Here is an 18,186-nt window from a genome sequence, read left to right as displayed (position 1 = left end):
TTTCACGATGAATAAATAAGTACAATGTTTTTATTTTAAAAAGCTAGCCAATCTGCCTCATTTGCATATTATGCAAATAAGTATCCATATATGGAAAATGTCAAGAAAATTTGATTTTCTCACATTGACTGTTGTTCAAATCAATATGCTGCTATCACTAAGCATGCATATTTATCCTAATGTAATTTGTATTTAAGGTAAAATACTGCAAATGTGTTCTTCACGTCCTAAAGCCATGTTGTTAGTCTGACAAGATGATGGGATTGGCAAGAACAAAGCACAGTATTTGAAATTGGTAAGTAGTTTGTTAGAGCTGACGTCCATTTCTTATATGGATGGGAACGACAGAAGGAATGCCAATAAAAGCAAACTTATGGCAGGTGAGATCTGATGAGTAGTCTCATTAAGAAGTGTAGCAGAGATTCCATCTGGCCTAGTAGCTTCATGCAGGTTGGTTTCTTTAACAATTTCTTCAGTAGTTTGGCTACACCCGCTTGACTAAAAAATATGTTTTCTGGCCATGTCTGGATGGGTCAGAACAGGGTTCCAGGACTTGCAGAGCAATTTCATCATCATCATGATCAGTGGTAAATACTAAGACTAATAATCAGTTGTCTTCCAATGTAGTCATAGCATGATAACATGATATTGAGGGCTTTCAACATGCTAGTTGTTACAGCCTGGATCATTGCCAATCCGGTCAACAAATGGTGTATTATAGGCTTGTCTAAAACCATTCTATGGTCCTAGTGTAGCAATTCTGAGCTTCACCAGATGCTTTAGGAGCTCAACATGCGCAAGCCTTCCTATAAAACTCTTCTTCCGACACAACTTATGTCCAGCGTCTATTAAATTGAGGCATCTTGTGTCGGAAGAAGACATGGGTAATGGTTTGGTTCTTGCCAAAGTCCTCTTGATTAACATTCAATCTCCTATGCTCGACTTGTCGGATTTCAGTACAGAGAGTTGTATGATTGTCCAAAGTACATGTGCATGACACTATGAATGTCAGCATTCCTCCAGACTAACATCCTCAGTCGTACCATAATTTCTGACAGGTTTATTCCTCTGTATACTCACAGTATACCAATGAGTAACACAAAGTGGCAAACAAATCCTGGAATGGGTACACACTGTTTAATCATTGTTGGATGGTATTTGATGGGGGATGTTAAGGGTGTTTCGTTATGTTGTGCCCTCTTGTTGGAAAGGCAATCATCTGGTTTAGTCCTTCATCTGTTAACGTCTACTTGGTTGTTCATTGTCTCACTGAGGAATTTCCATTTGCCATAAATATCAGGAAATTGATATTATTTGCATACGATTTGCTTAGAAACTATAGCTACAATATTTGGAGATAGTTGCCATTCTTAGGACATTCATCAAAGAGGAAAGAACAGAAAATGGATGCTTCATCCTGAAGCAGCAACTGGATTCAGCAAGAACGTCTAATCATGATTCCTGTATCTGGGAAAGATGTCTATATACACTTTAAGCCTTTATCATGACTTTATGAATGGCTTTCATGTTGCTCGTATGGGCAAATGCTCATTGGTACTCTTATAAACCATGCCCAGAGATCTCGTGATTCGAGCAAGTACTCATATTCACCACCACAAGTGGTGTGCTACAAGGACCAAATATTCGAAGCTAACAAGCTTTTATTTGTACTGGGTGTGACATCTTGTGCTGATCACTTGACAATCAAGGAGAATGCTAGCGTGGACTATACTAGCAAGAAATGCAAAGACTCTACCAAGTCAAGGAGAGAGCAAGACTTGGATGAAGCATTCAAGCATTCAAACAGTGGGACCCATGTAGAACTGACTCATCATTGCACAACATGAGTGGGGTATCTGCTCCGGTGGTAACTGCTCATGAAAAAAAGTCAATATCAACCAAGCAAGGTCATCAAGGTTACACATAATCTACGTGGAATTTTAGAGGAAAATATCACAAGTTTCCTTTATTATTTATAACATGCCGGATGCTTATTTGCATAACATGTACATTCCACTTCAGATATAGATCCACAGAGGGGAGACCTTTGAAGGACCTTTCAAAGACCAAAAATTGGCAAGGTCTTAATTTATACAGCAGTCTCCAATATCACTGAAATTTGTCATCTCTGTTGTGGAATGACTCAGAAAGACCCCTCAAAGAACTCTGAAAGACACCTGTCCTATAGAGATCTTTCAATGGTCTTTCAGAGATGTTTATGCTTTAAGTGATCTTTCAAAATTCTTTCCATAGACTTTGCCTGATCTTTCATTTATCTTTCGATGATATTTCAATGATCTCTCATGAGTCTTACAGTAATCTCCGTAAAAAGCTTGAGAGACTGCCGAAAGATCATAGAAAGACTAATAAGAACTTTGAAAGTTCATTGAAAGACCATTGAAAAATCATCAAAAAATAATTTTACTGTAAGACCACTGAAAGACTGTTTTGGCGTTTCAAAAGTTTTGGGACTCACGAGGAACATAAAGACCATTGAAAGATCTATCAGGAATCGTGAAAGACATCGGAGATCTTTGAAAGTTCATTGAAAGACCCTTGAAAGATCAAGCAAGTTTTATCGTCTTATAGCAGTCTTTCAGAGGTCTTGTTCTCTGTTGAATGGGGGTTTAACTGTTTGTGTGAGAAAAATCAAAATTTCTTGGGGGGGTTTTCATACAGGGATGCTCATAATTATATATGCAAATGATGTAGGTTTATTTACAATTTTTTTATTTGAAGAATTATTGAATTTGTAAAGATTACAATGAGCTTCCGTTCATTTATATTGTTTTCCGCACTTGATTTCCAAATTTTTGATTATTTTCCTCATTTGCGAATTATTATGGCTAATTTGCATAAAATGCAAATTTTGTGATTTTCATATGATTGTCTATTTAATGACTTTTAATATGGTATTACTTTCCTGTAAGGCATTTCCATATTCCAATTTCAATAGATAATCTACTTGCAATTTTTGAGGAATATGTCACCAGTGTGTTTTCTTGAATATTTATTACATGTTAGATACTTATTTGCATAATATGCAAATGACACTACAGACACTGAGCTTAATATTAATGTTTTCAACGTCCTTAGTGATAGCAGCATAGTAATTTCAACATTATTCAAATTTTCAAGCAGTCAATGAGAGAAAAATCACAATATCTTGACATTTTTTTCCATATATGGATGCTTATTTGCATATTATGCAAATGAGGTAGATTTGTTTGCATTTTTGATTAAAAACATTGATTAAAGTTATTTATCATAAATTTCCGCTCAAATAAATTTGTTTTGGACACTTAATTTGTAATTTTTGGACTATTTTCCTTATTTTTCTAACTTTTTATGGCTAATTTGCATAATATGCAAATTTCATAAATTTCCACACTTTGGATTTTTTGGGACTTTTAATATGTTGTTCAGGGGACCTTCCTGGAAAGCACTGCAGTGGAATATCAAGTGTTGCAATTAGTGGTGGGTCAAACCCTATATTGACTGGACTATAGGCCTTCATCTGGCTGGTAAACTGAAACTAAGACTGAAAAAGTCAACAGCGCCACCTCGAGATATCGTGTGACACTGGATTTTAAAAAGAAGGGCGCTACTCATCGGAATTTGACCGCGTTCATTTCATCCCGGGCGTTCATCATGTTATTGTGCAGAGTTACGTATTTAACTCCATGTTTTTGTGAAGTATCATACAGTTCCGAGCATATTCTATTATGTCAGAAGTGAAAGTGGCTTTTTGTTGTGTAATTCGTGACGGCAAATATGAAGAATTATTAGCAAGCCGAGAAGATTCCTTATCCTGAGGGAGTTGCATCTGACTTGGTCAGGTGACCGGAAATACCAGGCTTGAAAATTACATTCGTTATAGCCTAGGACCTAACTTGTTTTAGGCTAGAGGCTCTTGCACTGATGTTACAGAAGAGCTGGATTTGGAGAAATGTTCCGAAAGCATAGTCAATGAAACTGGCCGGACAGGAGTCAAGAGCTTCAGCCCAACACCAATCTTTCAATCATTGGTGTAGATGAAAAAGGTGATTTGTAATTGTAAAAAATAATAGGGCCTAAAACATGCCTAACTAACGAGTAATTAACGTTTGATTTACTTGATGAACAAGGTCAAGGTAATGAATATAGATTTGTTCACTGCTACCATCCTGCCTGTGGGGAATCTTCAGGTAGGACTATGGTATGCCAATGTTGTACAGAGCACACACTTTAAAAAATCATTAAAATATCACTTTTGTGACCAAACTTACCGTACTAATTTCCATACAGTTGCAATTTATTTTACATTAGTAACTTGGTAATAATTTTTGTATTAACTAGAGCGCTCAAAAACTTGAATTTTGGGCATATTTTTGTGTACGCCCTCTATTGGTGGAAAGTAATATGGCAAGAAATTGTTCATTTTTTGATCTCTATTTTTAATTAAGAAAAAAATTATTTAAAGTGTCAAATTTAAATAAGAGCCAAGTTGTATGAATAATAGGTGGAATGAAAACTGTCAGTGTAAAAAAATCAGGCATTTGCCCCCCCAGAAAAAGAGAAAATAAGCCAAACATTGCCACCCTTATTTTGCCACACATGGAGATATAACTGAGAACAAGGTTATATTATAACCTTGTTCATTGAATGAGTGACTCTGACCTTGTTCTCAGTTGTGTGGCAGAATAAAGTTGACAATGTTTGGATTATTTTCTCTTTTTCTTTTTGACAAATGCTTGATTTTTTTACACTGTCAGTTTCCATTAGGATGGGGGGTCGGGTGTCTGGACACTATATTTTTGAAGCCATCTTTTTTGTCTTTGGATTACACTAAAAATACGAATTCAGTAGTTGTAATTGTCTTCTACTTTGTTCTCTATAATATTTCCTAACATTTTATACTAAAAATTGATGAAAATTCGCTTGTATTTTTTTCAAAATGACTTTCTATCATCCGGACACACTGCTTGGTATAGATCCACAGCTTTTCATTATATATCTTGGCTCTGACTTAAGTAAATTTGATTTTTTAAATTATTTTTTCTTTATTAAAAATAGAGCTTGAAATATGAAAATTTTCTTGCCATATTACCAATAGAGGGCGTACACAAAAATATGCCCAAAATTCAAGTTTTTTAGTGCTCTGGTCAATACAGAAATTATTCGAAGCTACTAATGAAAATTGAATTGCAACTGTATGGAAATTAATAATTTTGGTCACAAAAGTGATATTTTAATGATTTTTTTTTAAGTGTGTGCTCAATACAGCGTTGGCATAGTCCTACCTGTCATGCCTGTGGATTCTCCACAGGCAGGATGGTAGCAGTGAACCAGAGGTTTGATCTAGATTCTAACACATCAGGCCTAATTTATTCCTATAAAAATATATAAGTTAGATCTATCATTACTCGTTAGATCTAACTCTAAACGTTGAATGATATCACTCTTAAAAAATTGTCTCTAACTCTGTGACTGTGTTATTTTCAACTACGATCGCACTTTAGCTTGCACAGAGACAGAAGCTTTCCCATTCTTCTTCCATTCTGGTCTGGTCTGCTACTACTAGTATTACTAATACCTTCCTAGTTCCTACCTTCCTTCCCTTTAGACTTGTCAATCTCACAATGTATGCATGTGATATGTGTTTGCCTTTTCTCCCTTAACACCCTCTTTCCATTTTCACCCATTTTTTTCTCCTTAGTGATTTAGACTCATCTTCGATTCCCTGCATCCCTTTCTTCTTCTCTTCTCTTTTTCTCCTGGTTTCCCCTCCTATCCATCCCCCTACCTCTTTAGGACCCTCTTCCCTCTCCTTGTCCTTCTGTTTCTTGTGCATCTTTTTCTTCTACTGCTGTTTTGTTTCTTCTCTTCCTCTTTTTTTCTTCTTATGTCTATGGTTCTGTTTTTTTTTCTTCCGCTTCTTTTGTTTCTTCTTCTTTTTTCCTTCATCTTCTACTGCTTCTTCTACTCCTTTTTCTGCTTTTTGTTTCTTCTTCTGCTACTCCTCCTTTTCTTCTATCGAACTTTTCTTTTTCTTCTTTTTTGAATTCTTCTTTTCTTCTTCTTTGGTGTCTTATTATTATTCTACTTCTCCTACTTCTGCTTTTAGTTCTGCTCCTTCTTCCCCTGATTCTTCTGTTTCTTCTTTTGCTTCTGCTTCTGTTTCTTTTGTTTATTTTCCTCCACCTTCTGTTCTTCTGCTTCATCTGCTTTTGCTTCTTCCTCTTTCTAACAAAAAGGTGCTGTGCCCACTCAAGCTTTTTTCAGTGGAGATAAATTTTCGCATTCATGAATAACCTGACTCTGAAAAAGGCCAATAAGGTGTGCATGCATAGTAGTAAAGTACCAAAACTGCAAACCAGTTCAAGATCTTTATTCTTTTAAAGCCTGAGATGACTCCTGCTTGAATGTATCTCCCCTGATTCTAATAGGGCTAATTCATTGGATAAAAAATAGCAAGCTATTTAAAATAGCTTGCTATTTTAAATAGGTAGTACAGCACTGCCTCCCAAGAGTCATATGAAAAAAATTAAAAAGGGTTATTCATGAAGAAAAATATTTTTAAATCTTAATTGTATATGAAACATCTATGAAACCTACTTTGTAAAGATTTGTAATCAGCAGTAGATATGAACATATCATGTCTGTGTGCCTGCTTGTTAACATAATTTATAGAGCAATTAATTGCTAGGATATTTTTAGTAGTTAGTTGCGTAGCGGCTAGTACTTATAGTAGCATGTTGGTTTACAGCTTGGATGAGGCATGTAAAGCATTCATTGTCTCGCCTGCAAAGCAGAGTGAGACAATAGACACCGTTTTTCCGATGACAGCGGCATTAACGGAGTCAACATTAAAATCTTAACCAAGAGTAAGTTTTTGAAATATCAACTTAAAAAAAAAATGTGGATCTATTACATGAAACATGAAGACATAAGGGTAACCTATTTAATATTGCCAATCGTTTTGCATGAGTTTGAGGTCACATGATTGAGGTCAAAGGTCATATAGGGTCAATGAACTTAGTATTGTATTATTATATGAATGATGCTTTTTGTGAATAATTATTAAAGCCCCCATCACACTTATTCCGAATCAAGCAGAATTGGCCGGAATGAAAGGACTATTGTTTAACCACCAGTCATTTAAATCTACTTTGAACACCGATCGAAAATACCCCTCGAATGTTTTGAAAATGACCAAAACCTTCGAGACGGCCAAAAGAAATGACAAAAATATTTCGAATGCACTCAGAATGCAGTCAGAATATTTAGAATGCGCCTAGAATGTCCTAGAATGTAGCACGAATTATCAATCTGACTCCATTACGGATCATTTTGACTGTGTATGATGATTCACCTGGTCAATTTACTGAATTTCAACTCCAGTTTGATGAATAAATAAGTTCCTCCCCAAAATTTCAAGATTTTTAAAATATATTTTTCGTTCCAGCTTCTGCTTGATTCCTGCTGATTCCAAATACCGGTAAGTGTGATGGGGGCTTAATCTTGGTTGTTTTCCAAGTCAGCACTACTGCTACATTAAATCTTGTAATGCAGGTGAGACTGCCAGAGACATTCCACATGTTTAGTCTATTGACGTTTTAGTAAGCTATGCCATTAAATGACAAGTCCACCCCAGTAAAAAGTTGATTTGAATAAAAAGAAAAAAAATCCAACAAACATAACACTGAAAATTTCATCAAAATCGGATGTAAAATAAGAAAGTTATGACATTTTAAAGTTTCGCTTAATTTCACAAACAGTTATATGCACATCCTGGTAGGTATGCAAATGAGGAGACTGATGACATCATCCACTCATTATTTCTTTTGTATTTTATTATGAAAAATAGGGAATCCTATTTTTCTCATTGTAAAGTGAAACGATTCTCCCTGAATATGTGGAATGAGCATTGTTAAATACTATTTAATTGAGTCAAGTTGGTCCTTATTCTCAAATCTATAAAAAATGAAATATTTTATAATTCAAACAATAAAAACAAAAGAAATAGTGAGTGAGGGACATCATCGACTGGCTCATTTCAGTTGTGCATATCACCGTTTTGTGAAAAATAAGCAAAACTTTAAAATGTCATAACTTCCTTATTTTACATCCGATTTTGATAAAATTTTCAGCGTTATTCTAGTTTGATATTTCTCTATATATTCAAATCTACATTTTTCTGGGATGGACTTGACCTTTAATACCAAAGATTTATGTTGATGAGATTATTGCCAATATCACCAGTTATAAAAAAACCACGGCATGGGTGGTATTTGAACCTAGGACCTTTTATCTGTGATTTTCCCATTATACTTGTGATGCGCTTCTTCTGCAATCAAAGCGACCGTACAATGAGACTCGTACACTAATTAGAACCTCGCTACGGTGGTGCTACGAATGGAAGGTTGGTCATGATGGGCTCTTGAAACGATTTCAAGCAATCTGCATATTAATCACGGCACATGAGACATTCTTCAGTCGATTGCCAACCTCCGACTAAGATGGAGGTTGGACTTGTACACCTTAGCATTCTACAACAACATCAGTTAGAAGTTGAATACAAGGACAGGAGGAGGAGGCCAAAACAATACTGGGTCCGATCCTGGCTGTCTGCAGTTGAATTCGGCCATTTCAACAGGTTGATGACAGAGCTAAGAATGGTGGACACTGCATCATTCTTCAATTTCTTGAGGATGGATCAGAGATGTTTGATGAAATTTTGAGAAGAGTGGGCCCCAGAATTCAGAAGCAGGACACTCACATGAGGGGAGTTCCTGTACCCCCTCCTCCTCTACCCCACCACCATAACCTCTTGTTCTTCGGGTAGCTTGGGCAGCTTTCCCTTTTTGGTCCTTTTTCTGGGAGGCATGTTTGAGAACGTTGTGGTTTCGCCTCTTTATCTGTTGCAAATGTGATAATCCGTCACCATCGGCACGGCGTTTTATAGCAGCGCGGACGGTCGTTGCACAATCGCTGCCCAGTCAGCAGAACTTTGAAAGTTACCAGTTCAGTTGTGGTTCAGTTTGGTTTATTTTCATTTCTACTCAAGTCAATTTAACAGTAAAAGAAGTCATAACAAAGATATAAATTTAATATACAAATATAGTTTATGGATCTAGTTCATAAAATTTGGACATAAAAGTAATCAAGTATCACTGAACATATGCGAGTCTCAGGTTACATGTTTTAAGTCAAAGTTCCCATGTTAACAGCATATTACAACATTTTTCACATTTGTCAGAAATTCTGTTGCTATGGTAACCACACATTGCTATCTAGTCTTGTTTTACCCTATCCACATTTCTTTCCTGAAAATTATCAGCTTTTTAAAGCAGCCTTTATTGTAAATCGTTCAAGATTTCATGATGCAGTAGACTTTTTCTGAACATATTTTTATTTTCTATTTAAATGTTATGGTCTAGGGATTCTCTTTTGCATTTCACCCAATGCATTGTTTTTAAACCATCACCCAACGCATTGTTTTTAAACAAGCAGATAATGACTAATATCAGAATAACCAACATCTGGAGTCACTGATCAGCACCAAGTATAGGTACTTGTCCAGGGTTGAGGTGCTGACTTGCAGCCTTGACTATGGTCATTGAATGTCTTATTGTCGCACTGAGTGTGCGCTATCAATGAATAGAGGCAAGAGTGAATTAATGGCGGCAGATGGAATTTCTCTGCTAAGGGCTTGGAGTTGCTGATCAGCACCAAGTATAGGTACTTGTCCAGGGTTGAGGTGCTGACTTGCAGCCTTGACTATGGTCATTGAATGTCTTATCACCACCGAGTGTGCACTATCATCAAATAGAGGCAAGAGTGAATTAATGGCGGCAGGTGGAATCACTGCATTCTGGTTGTTAGCATGGTAGGCAGACCATGGTACCCATTCGTCTATTGATTTCTTCTATAGAGTATTTGTCGTAATATTTGTTTTTTACCCTCCTAATTGAGGATTTTTATTGACAAATCCAAACAGTGACACAAATATTGATGGAAACATTAATCATGATTTTTAGCAACAATAACAATTATACTATGAAATGTAATATAACAATCGATATGACAATGCGTTATCTTCTCTTTGTCTTGTGTCATTTAAGTGTATCTTTCTGTTTCTCAAATAAGCAAATAAGATTTTGTCACTATCTTGATAAGCCATACGTACTCCTCTTGCACAGAAGCTTCAACAGTGAGAAGTGGTATTTTCTTTCCCAATCGCCACTGCACCACTGTAAAGTTCATCATTGGAGTGTGATGGATGTTGTATTGGGGATATGCCAGCAGGTTTTGAAGGTTTTGGAGCCAAAATTTGTAGATTGCTGACTTCTTCTTGTGTCTAAGCCTCCCTCACAGTTTCTCCATCCTCGACCGTTGCTTCTTCTGTTATCTGACCTCTTCATGAGGTTATCTGGTTTTTGTCTCACCTGCGAAGCAAAGTGAGACTATAGGCGCCGCTTTTCCGACGGCGGCGGCGTCAACATCAAATCTTAACCTGAGGTTAAGTTTTTGAAATGACATCATAACTTAGAAAGTATATGGACCTAGTTAATAAAACTTGGCCATAAGGTTAATCAAGTATTACTGAACATCATATTAGAGTTTCATGTCACATGACCAAGGTCAAAGGTCATTTAGGGTCAATGAACTTAGACCATGTTGGAGGAATCAACATCGAAATCTTAACCTGAGGTTAAGTTTTTGAAATGTCATCATAACTTAGAAAATATATGGACCTAGTTCATGAAACTTGGACATAAGGTTAATCAAGTATCACTGAACATCCTGCATGAGTTTCACGTCACATGACCAAGGTCAAAGGTCATTTACGGTCAATGAACTTTGGCCGAATTGGGGATATCTGTTGAATTCCCATCATAACTTTGAAAGTTTATGGATCTGATTCATGAAACTTGGACATAATAGTAATCAAGCATCACTGAACATTTTGTGCAAGTTTCAGGTCACATGATCAAGGTCAAAGGTCATTTAGGGTCAATGAACTTTGGCCGAATTGGGGATATCTGTTGAATTCCCATCATAAGTTTGAAAGTTTATGGATCTGATTCATGAAACTTGGACATAATAGTAATCAAGCATCACTGAACATTTTGTGCAAGTTTCAGGTCTCATGATTAAGGTCAAAGGTCATTTAGGGTCAATGAACTTTGGCCGAATCGGGGGTATCTGTTGAATTACCATCATATCTCTGTAAGTTTATGGATCTGATTCATGAAACTTGTACATAAGAGTAATCAAGTATCACTGAACATCCTGTGCATGTTTCAGGTCACATGTCCAAGGTCAAAGGTCAATAAACTTTAGCCGAATTGGGTGTATCTGTTGAATTACCATCATAACTTTGAAAGTTTATGGATCTGATTCATGAAACTTGTACATAAGAGTAATCAAGTATCACTGAACATCCTGTTCCAGTTTCAGGTCACATGATCAAGGTCAAAGGTCATGTAAGGTCAATGAACTTTGGCCATGTTGGGGTTTTTTGTTGAATAACCATCATATCTCTGTAAGTTTATTGGTCTAGTTCATAAAAAGAGGACATAAGAGTAACCATGTATCACTGAAAATCTTGTGCGAGTTAGAGTAGTATGCAAAGTCAGCACTGCTGCTATATTGAACCGCGTGATGCAGGTGAGACGGCCAGAGGCATTCCACTTGTTGCTTAAGCTTATTCATCCTTTTTAAGGAGGTTTGATTTTTTTTGTCCACAAATTATATCCATAATGATAACATTCAGTTCTTGTACGTGTATAGCACATATTGCATCATACAATGTCTCTGTGATGCACTTCCAAAGGAACCTATTCTTCGGGTCTTTGTAGGGCAGTACGGTTTAGGGTGTCCGATCCTCATCATCATTTAGTCCTCTTTTGTTTCATGTTCCAAGTGTCAGTCTTGTCTGGGTCAGTCAAGGTTTTTCTCAATCTGTTTATTTCTTTTCTCATTGGTTTGGGGAATTGTTATGGTGCCCACTGCCCAGAAAGTGTTCTTATATGATTTGGGGGCATGATGAAGCGCTGCCATGATGTTGATCCCTCCTTCCTTTTTTTCTCATGAACCTTTTTTGCCTTTGAAGTAGACTATAAAGGCTACTTGCCCTGAGGCCCTCTTGTCTAGTGTCAAGCCACACTGACGCTCTTGGCATGAGGATTATCAGGGTATCCATCCACTCCCATTGATTAAGACACAGAAAACTAGCGTTTCTCATTTAGCTCAAATTGTTTTGCACTCTAATCTTGGCTAAGGTGCAGATTATAAAAATGACATGACATTTATGCATGAGAAATACATATTTTAATAAAAGAACTTATGAATTATTTTGATTGATTTCAGGAGAGATGTTCTTCACATCATAGTGAGTGATGTGTCTGGTCTTGGCCTTCATCTACATGGAGGTAGTGATAATTAGAAAGAAGAGCCAGGAATCTTTATTGATAAGAGTCATGGAAGGAGTAAACTGCTGAAGGGTAAGCTCACAAAGATGTACTCTTGAATAGCTACCTAAAAGGAAATGAAGCATAAAAAACAACAGTAAAAAGTTAAAGAAGCACATCACTTGTGCTTCAGGTGTTGAGATCACTATTGATATGGAGATCTTCCATTGGCATTGTGAGCATTATGTGTGATGTCACATATGTACAACTTTTAGATTAATATTAAATTGACTTAAATTGTCCATCTGATATTTTCTTTAGCATAGTTTTCACAAAATGTATCATGAACAACGTTTGTACCATCATTAGCATCATTGTTGTGCATATGTTGCAATTTGTTGGGACAGTGATTCTCTGTAAAAAAAGTTCTTTTCCGTTCTTATTCTGTAATTCCATTAAAACCCTGGTATGAAATCCATTTTGTCATAGTCAAAATGTACACAGCAGAAACATGAATTCTGTTTCACAAAGGTAAATCAAAGGAATTTCCATATATGTGTAAAATAAAGAATCAAAATGAATTTTCTGTTTTCCTTAATTCATTGCTTGTCTTTACAGACTGGCTGAAGAGGAGTCAAAATGGTCAGCTACCATGTCCGTCCTAAGGCAGAGAAGCAGGAGAAGCTGGCGGATGTTGCAGCCCAGATGGCCTAGAACGTTGCAGAAGTACTCTCCCACAATGCTGTCCTGGAGAGGATTGAACTGGAAAGGCTTGCAGTTGTGATCAGGTTTAACAGTCTGTACATTGAGATGGCAGTGTTAAAAGTCAATCGACATAAACTTAGAAGATACTCTATAGAAGAAATCCCCAGATGAATGGGTACCATGGTCTGCCTACCATGCCAACAACCAGAATGCAGTGATTCCACCTGCCGCCATTAATTCACTCTTGCCTCTATTTGTTGATAGTGCACACTCGGTGGTGATAAGACATTCAATGACCATAGTCAAGGCTGCAAGTCAGCACCTCAACCCTGGACAAGTACCTATACTTGGTGCTGATCAGTGACTCCAAGCCCTTGGCAAGGATTCCACCTGTCGCAAATAATGCACTCTTGCCTCTATTTGTGGATAGCGCACACTCAGTGGCGATGGCCTCTATTTGTGGAAAGCGGACCACAGTGTGAATGAGAAAGAAGCACTTGCCCAGAACATAGGACTGTCAGCTGCAAGATTGAAGAGAGCTGGTAAACTAATTGATTAAATTTATCATTCACAGGAAACTCACGTCTGTCCAAAAGACTGCTTTTCACCAATTCCATGTAATAAACAAAAAACAAACAAACACAGCATACAAAAAATGCTTTCATGTAAACCATTTTAAATTTTACAATTGACAAATATTGACATTAAAATGCATGTAAGACTGCTGCATCAAGTACTTTTTTCAAAATGAAATTCACACTGCATTGATTTTTATTTTCAAAGGAATTCAACAAAGAGATTGCTGATGTTGTTGGCAACATGTTAGTTGCTGATGTCCTTGTTGCATACTATCATGCCCCCACCAGGTCATACCATGTGGGGCTTGACAACTCTTGGATAGAAAAGTTAAGGAATTGCAGATAACAGTAACAGATGACCTAACTCTTATCAAGGTATGTATTTATTTTCTTTTATATGATGGCTCAGAATGGAATACCTGGCCATACAGAGTGGAATATTTCTGGTATTCCATGAAATAAGACCATCCAATAAAATAGTATTTATCCACACCCCCCCCCTTGAAAACAAAGTTATTGAACAAAGCATGTCACTTATCACAAGTTAATGGCCTGTCTTACAAGATCATTTTGATCATAGAAAAGGATGGCCTTGCTCTCTCCCAACAAATAAATAAGAAAAACAAGGCAAGTGATTGGGGGATGGTACCTTTTTCAACCTAAATTTCTGTTACAAAGCATCACAAATTTAGAAAGCAAGAGAAATACACTTTTTTTCCATTCCGGAGAACCTCAAATTTGTGGTTCCTTGTTCCAGTTCCATCATGAACCAGAGCATTGCATTTTTAGCAATCGTTGATCGTAGAGTAGTTCCAGAGCCTGCAAATTTAAGACCAAGGTTTAGTTCAAGAGCCCCCATTTTTGTCTTTGGTGTGGAACATAGGTGTCATTCTGTAATTCGAGTACCCCCCCCCCCCTCCCTCTGGATATGTTATTATCCTGTTCATAAATTACATTAAATATGGAAAATAATGTTTTGGAAATATTCTTCACAGGAATAAAACGCAATTGCATTACCAAAGTTGTTATTTGAACATCTCCAGTCATAATGCCATATCTTAATGAAATATATATTAAAGTCTCTCTTATTTTTTTTAATCGGTAGGAGGGTGCAGGCTGGGAGGTGGGTGTATGTTATCAATTGGGGATTTGTTTCCCTTCTTTGAGTTCTTTCCATCTCAACAATATTGCTACAGAAATGAGCCTTAACTCTTAGAAAAATGTATACAAATTTTTGTCTGTTTTGACAGTTCTGTATGCGCTGTCATTATACACCGGTCATTTTCCTAATAGCCATTTCTCTCTTCTTTCCCGGTGCCTCAGATATGGATGTTTCCCCTATCAATCCAGCCTTCAACACCGCTATAATGGGAATGAATTCATGGTGGTTAAGAGCAACGACGACATTAACAGCAGTGATGACCATTGAACTCCTCTACACCCAGGCAGCCAGATTAGCTATGGATACAGAAATTATCACATAATCACTTGTGTTTTTATAAAACTAAACAATACAGTAAAATCTCTCTATTAAAGGGAAAGTTCACCCTACCCAAAAGATTGTAGTAAAAATCACAGAAAAAAAATAATTAAGATAATTGTGAAAGCTTGAGGAAAATCATTTTTTTTTAATCATGAATCATTGAAAAATTGAACTTCATGTTTTTTATAATTACAGATGAGGCAGATGCTCGTTTGTGATGTCACAAATAGAAAAAAAAATCCATTAACATTGTTTAATATTTGTTTGATTTCCCTCAAACCTTCCCAATATTTTGAATATTTTTCTGCTATTTTTTAATAAAATTTTTGTTAGGATGAACTTTCCCCTAAGATAAAAAGTTGCCACTGGAGACAAGTGGTCGTTATAGACAAGTTCTTTATCACATATTCCATTCCAATGGGAACAGTTTGGTTGCCACTAAAGACAGATTTGACTGTACCTCGATATTTTCAAAATATTGTATCCAATTTTGATATATTCAGTGTTAGGCTGGTTTGATTTTCTCAAGCTGTTAAATTAAACTCACTAATTGGTTGATCTCGCTAAACATTTTGATTGGGGGTGTAAGCCTATCATGTATATTCTTTGAAAAAAGAACATGTCTTGAAAGGGGAACTTTGATAGTTCAATTTCTAAATTCTGGAGTGAAACTCTTGAGTTCTCATCTGATATGATGATGTCCCTGAAGAAACTAGATTTCTTTGCTGTTCTTCATATTGGAAATCTAACTGTTGTTTTATATTAAAGAAAAAAAAATGCTCCAACCCCTAAATGCTCCAAGCCTTGAATTTGATTTGAGTGCTATTCTTTGTGGTAATATCCAACTGGGATATTCATGGACTGACATCTTTATGCACCAAGCTCATCACATAGCACATCTAAAGTGCTTTTATTATTCTCTTAACACCCCCTCCCCCCCCCCCCACTTGCCATAATGGCTGCCATATAGGTTACGATACTCTGAAATTAAATTCACTTTCTCAATGTGCATAACTGTACAAATGTATTCTAAAAAGACACAAGTCAATTTTATGTGTTTAGAATATTAGTAAATTCCACCAGTTTGCCTGTGTGAATAAGAATGTTTATATTTTCACGGTGTATTTTAAGTCCAGTCAAAGTAAACAAAGCAAAATGAAGATTTTTAATATTCAAAATACGCTGCTGCTCACTTGGACCATCTTTATTGCTGGTCCAGTTTTCATGAACATTCCTGAAAAAAATAGCCAGTGATTTTTTTTATGACTGCGTATCTAAAGTTACTGAAATCATTGCACCTGATTGGCTCAGAGCAAATTTGATGTTTTATGAAACCATCCTAGGCCATACGACTGTTTTAAAAAACTAAATACAGTACTACTGTGAAAGTCCACCCCAATAAAGGGTTGATTTGAATTGTATGAATAATACAGTAAGGGAGGAATCAAACTGTGTTTCACTTTATATTGAAGAAAACCTGAAGATATTTCATATTTCAAATATTAATATATAAAAGAAGTAGTGATTGTATGATGTCATTAATTCCCTCATTGTATCCCAACCAGGATTTTCAATATAACTCTCATGTGAAATTAATAACAATTTCATACCTTTCTCATATTTTACATTCGTTTTGTATGAAATTTTCAACGTTATACTTTGATTTAATTTTCTCTTTTAATTCAAACCAACTTCTAGTTGGGGTAGACTTCAAGTGTCGCAAGGTATTCAGATTCTTTATTGATTACATGAACATTATGGCTGGGGTCCGTTTCATGAAGTTGATCCAAAATTTTGACTGGACTTTTTGTAATTAAATGACATTGTCTGATTTTGTCTCAGTGTATTTATTTGTTGTTTATTGTCAATATATTCCCCTTGTCATGCTTCTTTCAGTTTTCTATATCCCATTTTTTTTTACTTTCCATTCATCATCATCTTGCTCATCTTAACTACATGTTCAATAATTTGTCATTTCTCTGGGATAATTAGTTACAAACACCATCTTATCCTTGTTCAGTTAATTTTAGATTAAAAAAAAAAAAAGTTCTGGAGCTAAGTTTATAAATATGTTTTTAAAAAATAGTATTATATATATTAAAAAATAGTGCAGAGTTTATAAATATGTGATTTATTCACATTGACTGTTTTTTTTTATTTGTAGAGATGATATCTCCTTGGTTGTATATAAGGTATTGCTAAAGTGTTCCAAACATGAGTTTGGTACTTTGGTTGTTATCTTTTCATATTAAAAAATAGTGCAGAGTTAGGACAAGATAAAAACATATAAGTGACTTTCTGTGAAAACTCTTTTGCTTATTGTTTACATGAATAGGCTTCCAAATTAATAATAATGATTTATTAATAAAGTGCCATATGTATTCAACAAGTATATATTGCCCTATATCTTGCCCTACAATAACTTGTGATTGAATGTGCTTTGAGATTGAATTTGATTTAGAATTATCCACTAAGTTTTTCTTTTTTATCATTATACATCTGATTTTCATTTTGAATTTTGAACAGATTAAATTTTATCTTTAAAATTATGTTTTTGCTTTGACTGAATTGAAAATGCTTTGATTCTATAAAAAGTCCCAACTCACAGATTTTATTAAATGTACATGTGTATACATGTACACAAAGTATTAACATATTGTAAATGAGTACCTGGTATGAATGATTTTCTTAAAATGTGTAAAAGAATAACATAAAATATTATGATTATTCTGCATTTGTAACAGAGAATGCTCTGTATTCAGGATCCTATTCCTTCTGGTAAACATCTGTACATTCCTCTGTCATCTATCTCTTTATTCTCCATTTGTCATTGTCATTAAAACATGCCTTTCTCAATAGGCCACTCTATTCTGCACCATTTGTACATCCCTTTCCACTCTTAGACCCGTCTTCCATAATAAGTATTCTACCCTTCCAACATTATTTTATTACAAAGATTTTTAACACACTATCTTTTGCTCAGTTAATCTTCCTATAGCCGTCCCACCCCACTAACAGACAC

General features: G+C 35.7%; 1 long non-coding RNA gene across 1 annotated transcript; it reads left to right on the top strand.

The window, feature by feature from the left end:
* Positions 1-3,620: 3,620 nt before the first annotated feature.
* Positions 3,621-15,036, top strand: LOC121417962. The gene is made up of 5 exons (XR_005970406.1): positions 3,621-4,043; positions 12,358-12,491; positions 13,017-13,645; positions 13,887-14,056; positions 15,005-15,036. It is a non-coding gene; the product is annotated as an uncharacterized LOC121417962 (long non-coding RNA).
* The last annotated feature ends 3,150 nt before the right edge of the window (positions 15,037-18,186 follow it).

The sequence above is a fragment of the Lytechinus variegatus genome, chromosome 7 (genome assembly GCF_018143015.1).
Source record: "Lytechinus variegatus isolate NC3 chromosome 7, Lvar_3.0, whole genome shotgun sequence".
Lineage (NCBI taxonomy): Eukaryota > Metazoa > Echinodermata > Echinoidea > Temnopleuroida > Toxopneustidae > Lytechinus > Lytechinus variegatus.
The sequence above is the reverse complement of the archived record's forward strand: the minus strand, read 5'-3'. Positions and strand labels throughout refer to the sequence as shown.